The sequence below is a fragment of the Camellia sinensis genome, chromosome 5 (assembly GCF_055761805.1).
Source record: "Camellia sinensis isolate YWXY chromosome 5, ASM5576180v1, whole genome shotgun sequence".
In the NCBI taxonomy this organism is placed as follows: domain Eukaryota; kingdom Viridiplantae; phylum Streptophyta; class Magnoliopsida; order Ericales; family Theaceae; genus Camellia; species Camellia sinensis.
Genome location: NC_138965.1, coordinates 139,707,604 through 139,716,190, shown reverse-complemented (window position 1 = coordinate 139,716,190; position 8,587 = coordinate 139,707,604). Strand labels below are relative to the sequence as shown.

Here is an 8,587-nt window from a genome sequence, read left to right as displayed (position 1 = left end):
GATAAAAAACCATATGAATGCCTCTTTTTTTTTTCTTAATACTTTTTTATTACTCTCCTCAAAAGATAGATCGCTTCCATTGTTGACCTATCAGGCATAAACCCAAATTGGATCTCAGACACCTTTGTTATATCTCACAATCGAAGTTCCATCACTCTCTCACACACTTTCATTATATGACACATTAACTTGATTCCTCTATAGTTGTTGCAATTCTAGACATCTCCTTCATTCTTATAGATTGGCACTAAAATACTCTTTCTCTACTCTGGTATTTTCTTAGTCAACAAAATTTTGCTAAATAACCTAGTCAACCAAGCAACCCTCTTCTTACCCAAACATTTCCAAGCTTCAATAGGGATATCATCGGGTCCTAAAGCCTTATTCGATTTCATCTTCTTAAGTGCAATCTCCACTTCAAAATTCTTAATCCTGCGATAGAACTTATAGTCTTGATTTTCCTTATTACTGGCTACTTCCTCCCCTATTGAACTACCTCCATGTTCAAAAAAAAAAAAAAAAAAAAAAAAAAAAAAGACAGAAAGTGTGATTGGAAAAATGGAAATTGTGTTTTAGTGGGACCAACTCAAAAGAATTACAACTTTCATGAAGATACAAGTTGGTCTTAGTTCAGTATTAGTGAAAGTTGTGGCATAGAACACAACTCCTACTTGCACCTCCATAAAAATGAGCTTTTTTTTGAGTTGTTTTAACCAAGACGCCATTTCCCTAAGAAAAATTCATTTGGGATATATGACATCTTTTCAACAAGTTTTTAAATGAGCATAATTCTAACGGTCCTTTATCCCAATGTAGAGTAGAGAAGAACTCATTTTGCTTTTTATTTTTATTTTTATTTTCTATACCTATTATATAAAAGAATGAAAGCATAGAGGTCACAATTGAATCTAACGCATATAAATTCCCGAATACAACCTTGTGCTGCAAATAGAATAGCAGATGAACTAAGTCACCGCTTGAAGAACAACTGAGATGTATACGTGTGCTGTGTTTGGGCGTGAATCTAACGTTGTATATGACTTGAGTACCCTCAAAACTCTCAAATTACTGGTTCACCCCACCACCATTGTTGGTTATACAAATTTGAAGCCATATGGGCCTTCAATATATCAGCCACATGGTCTCACGAAAGACAGCTGGCAGCGTCGACGCTGTGCAACGCAAACGACTTTACTCAATTCATAGCTCTGTGTAGCTCTGTATCGACGTTGTGCTATGGTTCTCTGTATTTGTATGCGTTAACGCTGTTCACTGTATTCTCTATATTTGTTCTTTCACTGATGAGATCCTCCCAGCCACCGCTATCCACTCTATTCAAGCGTCTCCCTCCTCTCTTTCTCACTCTCTCACACACACAAACACACCCTTGATTGCTTTGGTTGAGGTTTGGTCATTCTTCACTTATTTTAGCAATCAAATTCAAGTTGAAAAAACTATAAGAGCAATGATTTTTTTTAGTAGCAGTTCTCTATAACGTTGTGTGTTCAATTTTCTATGATACATATGTATCTATGTTCAATGATTATTTTGTATTTGATAGACAATGGTCTTGTTGGGCATACAAAACTTGTGCATAGAAGCTATTTGAGGATTTGTCAAAGAGACTAATACTTCATTGGCTCCAAGGTTTGACATAGATATAAATATTGTTGTGGTATATGATTTGTTTGTCAGTAATTCTTTATATGGTGTGTAGATTCAATCATTTCACTTTTTATTTGACTGAAACAGTTGTCTATCCTTTCTATTTTCTTAGGATTTCCCCTCTTTGTTTGTAACAGGAAACCACAAGAATTTGGCAAGTAAGGTGTTTGAAGATATTTCCGAGAGACAACCCATCAACCCAGTGCTGTTGAAAAACTTATTGTATACAATGTATGCAACAATAGAACCATCCATCTTCTGAGTACCTAAAAGGCAGAAAAAGCAAGTGAAGAAAAAATTAGAATTGAAACTCGGTCCTAAAAACTGAATATCTTCAGTCCAATATGACTTGTAAAATGTTTTAGTCAATAGCTACAGATGCTATCTTATATGTTTAGTTCCCTTTTTGTCAGAAAGAAAATAATAATAAGAAATAAAGGGAAAAAAAAATATAATGAATATATTCACTTATCTCTATCTTATTTTTATATCTATTTATTCCATTGTCTCGGCTCAGGTCTTGAATAGTAATGTAGTTTGGTTCACTTGAATTGAATGAAATGGAATGTTATTCTTTAACCTCCTTATAAAATAACTATTCTATTTGTAATATATTTTCCATCAATTTTTTAGCAAATCAAATGATCATCCCAATTAATTTCAGAAAATCAAACAAAACATAAAAGTTTTTAAGAATTCAAATGAGATACTGCAAAGGGAAGGGAGTGGCATATCAATGGTGTGCAACTGAATCCATAATAGATTTTTTAAAATTTTTTTTATTTAAATATTGCCTCACCTATAATAGATTTTAATTTGTTTATTTATTTTTGGTGTAGGAACATTGCTTTTCTCCTTGAGTATATATTTTTTCCATTTTAATTAGCTTTTCTCTTTCCTTTGTCGGAGTGAGAATGTATATGTTCATGTCTATATGTTTTCTATCTAAATATTCATGTCTCTATATATTTTTTCCCCCAAGTTATTAATTTTTAAGGAAATCAATATATTGCCATGGACATCATTGATACTTTGTTGCTCAGTTTCTTTTATTTTTTTTGGTACCCCAAAATTTGTACATCCTGCCATGTATGGTTGCTCCTATTTTGTATACAGTTTCCTATTTTAAGTTTTTGCTTGGCTGCTGATCTAATAGATTCCTGATAACTTATAAAATATAACTGTTCATGGTCAGGTGTCTGGGGTCTAAAATTACAAAACTAAACACTTTCAAGTTGAGGCACTGTAGATGCGCCCGCGAGAACTCCCGAGAAAATCTCGTTTTGTTCTCTAGCTACTACAGTTTGGACTCAATGTCACGGTTCTGAATCTAATCTCACAATGTGCGATGTAAGACTGATAAATCACCGAAGAGTCCAAATCTGGAAAATCATTTTGGAAAACTGATTTTTAAGAAAGAAGTACCAAACATGGACTGCTTCGCCAGATACAGAGTCGCCACCTAAATATTTTATTTTGGGGGAATTTAGGAAACCCTGACTCATGCCTAAGGCCACGTGTTCGTCATCACCGAAGTTGCCTCGTCTAGGGAACTTGGTTACGAGAGGGGAAGGTCATCTATGAGCACCCCCGCTCGCCCGATCAAAGATCGGCCTGTACTAAGCATGATATCTTGTTTTTGAAAACACATGCGTTCTTATTCCGGTTAATTAGCTAGAATTACTATGTGATGCGCACAACACACAAGTATAAACTAGATCGCCTGATTTGAAACAAAGCATCGCATATCCGTTTGTTTGGAAATGGTTTGAAGTTTGCTACTCGCAAGTAGGCTAAAACACGAATTTCAATGAATCGTTTCAATTCAAGTAATCCAACCTTCACCCACAGGCATTCAGGCAGTTATATCATATAAGCAATTAGCCTCATGGCAAACATGCTGTCATGGCAACACTTACGCACATGCAAGATGCTAAAGCATAAACACTTACAGTGTACTCCGAGCCAAAATAAAGAACTAGTTAGTAATCAATGCATGATCCTAGTCCATGTTAAGATGGTTAATGCAACACAGGCAAAATGCAATTAGAAATAGGCTCGACTATTCTAAGATGGCATATGAGATGTGACAAATCGATACATGTATTCAAATAGGAATTGAAATACAATGTAGTTAGTATGATGCGTTGAGCCCGGTGCATGCAATACAGATGAATGATGCAAACATGCATAGCATAAGGATGCTAAATGAAATATTCCCTAAAACTAACCATCGTAAGCGGTTAAGTAAAAGGGAGAAAGACGTGGGGTTGGAAGACATGCATCATACACATGCACACTTATTACAACAGTTGGTCCTCTCGACGGAGGGTCCAAAAGAATAATACAAATCAACTAATTAATCAACTAACAAGCTAATTAATTATTACACAACTCTTAACTAATTAAACAAATTAATTAAGCTACAAAAATAGTAAAGTGGCCTCGATAAGAGGGACAAATGCATGCTCGATCGGCTTCGCTTGGAAATCTGTTGCCATGCGACATGTTGCCTCTGTTTGCACTATTTTGCACCTTTGAAAACTGCATCAGTCTCTGTGATGCTCCAGAACCACTTCATGGTCATGCTGAGAGGCCATCGGCCAAATGGAAAGGCCATCGGCCAAGAGATGAAGGTCATCGACCAAAATAAGGCTCTCGGCCAGACATTGTTAGCCGATCGACACTGAATATGGTCGATAGGCCGTTTATTCCTGCTGACTGCTCCTTTTGCTGCGACAGAGGACAAACAGAGCACGACAATGCATTTGCAAGAAAATGTTTGCAACCACACCCCTGATCATGTTTAAAACTCAAAGGTGTGTGGCTCTCGACCCTCGGGCCACCAATCACGCATTCTAATGCATGATGGCCAAAGGAGCCAAGTGTGCAATTCAATATCAGATGAAATGCACAAAACACATAAGGGGCCCCAACCTCTATCATGCTTGATCAAGAGGTAAGGGATACACACATAATGCAATGCAAAAATGCAAGCATGATGCGAACAACTCAAGCATGCAACAAGTATGCAGCAAGATCATGCAATACATCTAATATGCAATAGGCATACAACCTAAACATGTAAAGATGCATGGCATAGGTATGTGACAACAATACCAACAACAAGCATGTGACAACATGTAATTCAACAAGTATGCAAGATGGGTGAGCATGCAACAGCATGTCAATTAGCAAGCATGTGACAACATGCAATATGACAAACATGCAACAAGCATGTGAGCATGATGTAAAGTAGCAACTTTAAACAGCATGGTAAATGGACTTAAGCTAAAGATGGACATGCCTCAGCCATGCCCAAAATCAGTGGCCAAAGTCACGAATTGGAAGCATGAAAATGCAAAGCAACCATGCACATGTAAATGGTCCAACATCTAAGCATAGGAGGGAAACTTTCAAGAGCACTTAAAAGGGGACAAATATGAACATGTGACAAACACTATAAGCTCTGAAATCATGCATGGAAAGGTGCCAAACCTACCAAACAAAGCAAGTATGGCATGCAAGAAAGCCTAAAGCTCAAGGCTAGCCAAAGGACTCAAACCATGGCCATGCAAGGCAAGCCCCAAAGGGCCAAGGGCACTCAAAACAGTCCCAAGGCAGGTCAATATAGGGCCAAAAACAAGCTCGAAACTAGCCAACACAAGCTAGAATACAACACCGAGAACATGAGGCATGCAAGACTACAAAGGGGTGTTACACTACACCTATCAAAACCAAACATGGCATGACTTAAACCAATAAAAACAGAGCTATGGCATATCAAAATAAGCCCCAAAACCCACTTAGATGGCATGCCAAAGACCTAAGCATGGAGGCATACACAATGGTCCATTCATGAGGCATAAGACATCAACTCTTTAAAGCATTAAAGGAGTGATAAGTACAAGTATATGAGCATGAAACATGGACTGAAATAACATTTCAAATGATGCCAAATCATGATAATAGTCCAAATAAAGCATGCTAGAGGACTCAATACTTAAAGCTAACAAGCTAGATTGAACCATGGCTATACAAAGCAATTCAACCATGACCAAAACAACATGAAAAAGAGCTGAAGCATGGTAAAACATGACTAAAAGCTCCTTTGAGTTGAGCCAAAATATGCAATCATGATGGTCTAAACATAAGATGCATGTTAAGGCAATAGAGAGGATTACAAGACAAGTACATGGTGCATGCAAGAAGCCATTAAACCACCCTTAGACAGAGGTAAAACATGGCAAAATAACACCAAATACTTGCTGAAATGGAGCTAAAACAAGCTAAGCAAACATGCTACCAATATGAGCCAAATATACTAGCATACAAGACAACAAGGAGAGGGGATGGCCCTCTCCTATTTAAGACCTCAAAACTACCTTTCCACCACTAAAAATCCTCTAGATTTCAGTGGTAGAAAGGTCATGCAAAGCCAAGAACAAGGGCCAAAAGGGATGGCCTAAAACAAGGCCTAACAAGGCCTTGGAGGGAGGAGACGACCCCCAACCGAAAAGTGATCTTAAACAAAGATCTAAAGCATCAAAAATTAGAACTTTTATCAATTAAGAGTTAAGCTTAAAACAATAAGCAAGAAGGGCTAAAAGCTTGAGCCAAAATGGGGTATCTAAAGGTTAGTTGCTCACCCTTGTAGAAACTCTTCAAGAACAAAGCTCCAGTAGCTTTCTCTGACTAAAACTAGCTCAAGAACTCTAAAATCAACCTCAAGGGACCTCAGTTCCAAGAGGATGGTGTTCTAGTGTGTGTTTGTGTACAATAGTAAGACAAAACAACACTTTAGAGCACAAAACAAGGTCAAACAAAGGAATATAGATACAAAAGTATATCTATCCCTTAAGACTAAATTTTTTGAACCTTTGAGACGGGAGGAGGGGCTCCCTTCTTATAGAATTCAATTTTAAAGCTTCTTGGAGAAGCTAAGCCAAAGGGGCAAATCCCTCCATACACGTGTATGGAGGGGGTGAATTGTGCATGCCAGCTGTGATAGCTGGCATAAAATATGTGCAAAGCAGATAAACAGGGTTCGGCCAGAAAATATGGCTGATCGACCAACACAAGGGCTGATCGACTAAAAAGAGTGCCGATCGGCCAAAACTTTTGGCCGATGTCAAGAAAACAAGGACGATGGCTTCATGCCTTAGCCGATGGGTTGAGGGGATGGCCAACAAGCCACCCTCTTCCCTCAGAAGCAAAAACACAAGTGTTTGGTTCACAACCAAGCACAAAACAGACAAGTTGAGAGATCTTGAGGCAAGGCACACGGCCGAGACCTCCGGGAACTCAAAACAAACACGAGCATGGATGATCATCGAGTGTTTAAATGATGACGTCCAAGTCTTGAGGACGGTAAAAAATGGAGTGTCTACAGTTGCCCCTCTTTGACAGAACTCGAAAGTCATAAAAATAATGGGAGTGAATGTCAAAGCCCAGAGACGATCTATTTTTGACAAGGCCGAAGACTTAGAAAAGCATACAAGATAACAAGATATGTGCCCGCGGGCAGGGGCAAAATGCAAAGGACATGCACGGTGCCAAACATAACTTATGATCATGCAAAGGGAGCTGTAACAAAGCATATCATGCAACAGTTTTAAACGAGCAAATAAGAATCAAACAACGTTTCATGCCGAAAGGGCATAAGAAAATTATACAATTCTCACTGCGTCTCGCGCGGAGAAGACTAAAAGCGACTACCGAGGACGCCCGGAGTCTCAAACACAACATCTCTCAACGTAGCATACGCAAGAGAGGAAAGGAGCAACAACAATTCTCAGCGTATCACACACAAGAGAAGGGAAGCAATTCTCAGCATATCGCACGCAAGAGAAGGGAAGCAATTCTCAGCGTATCCCACGCAAGAGAAAGGAAGCAATTCTCAGCGTATCGCACGCAAGAGAAGGGAAGCAATTCTCAGCGTATCACACGCAAGAGAAGGGAAGCAATTCTCAGCATATCACACGCAAAAGAAGGGAATCAATTCTCAGCGTATCATACCTAGAGAAGGGAAGCAATTCTCAGCGTATCGCACGCAAGAGAAGGGAAGCAATTCTCAGCGTATTGCACGCAAGAGAAGGGAAGCAATTCTCAGCGCATCACACCGAGCGCGCTAGGGTGTTTCTAGCTGAAACAAAACAAACTCAAAGGACAGGAAAGGTCTAACTTGGGATTCCTCTGAATGAACCGTACAAATTGTACCGTCTGGTTGCGCTAGCCTCAAATGAACTGTACATACATTATCGTGCCTGCAAAAGAAAGAAACTCAGCAGGTACAATATCGTTAGAAACATGCATAGCAATGCAAGTGAAAAGTGCGTGACAACGCAAGTGGAGGGGTGCATGCAACCTAAGTGTGACGCATAACAATGCGGAAGGGATGCAAAATAATGCAACCTAAGTGTGACGCATAACAATGCGGAAGGGATGCAAAACAATGCAACCTAAGTGTCATGCATAACAATGCAGAAGGGATGCAAAACAATGTAACCTAAGTGTGACGCATAATAATGCGGAAGGGATGCAAAACAATGCAACCTAAGTGTGACGAATAACAATGCGGAAGGGATGCAAAACCATGCAACCTAAGTGTGACGCATAACAATGCGGAAGAGATGCGAAACAATGCAGAAGGGATGCGAAACAATGCAACCTAAGTGTGACGCATAACAATGCGGAAGGGATGCAAAACAATGCAACCTAGGTATAACGCATAACAATGCAAGTGAAGTGTTCGTAACAATGTAATACACTAACAAGTGCAGGTATGGTGTGCAAGGTAGCGCAAACAATGCACTAACAGGTGCAGGTAAGGTGCGCAAAATAGCGTGAACAATGCAATGCACAAAACAGTGCAATGCGCAAAACAGCGCGAATGAAATGCAATGCACAAAACAGTGCAGAT

At 39.1% G+C, this 8,587-nt stretch overlaps 1 long non-coding RNA gene across 1 annotated transcript; it reads left to right on the top strand.

The window, feature by feature from the left end:
• Positions 1-628: 628 nt before the first annotated feature.
• On the top strand, positions 629-2,136 carry LOC145790222 (uncharacterized). The gene is made up of 2 exons (XR_014328893.1): positions 629-1,647; positions 1,803-2,136. It is a non-coding gene; the product is annotated as an uncharacterized LOC145790222 (long non-coding RNA).
• Positions 2,137-8,587: the final 6,451 nt, after the last annotated feature.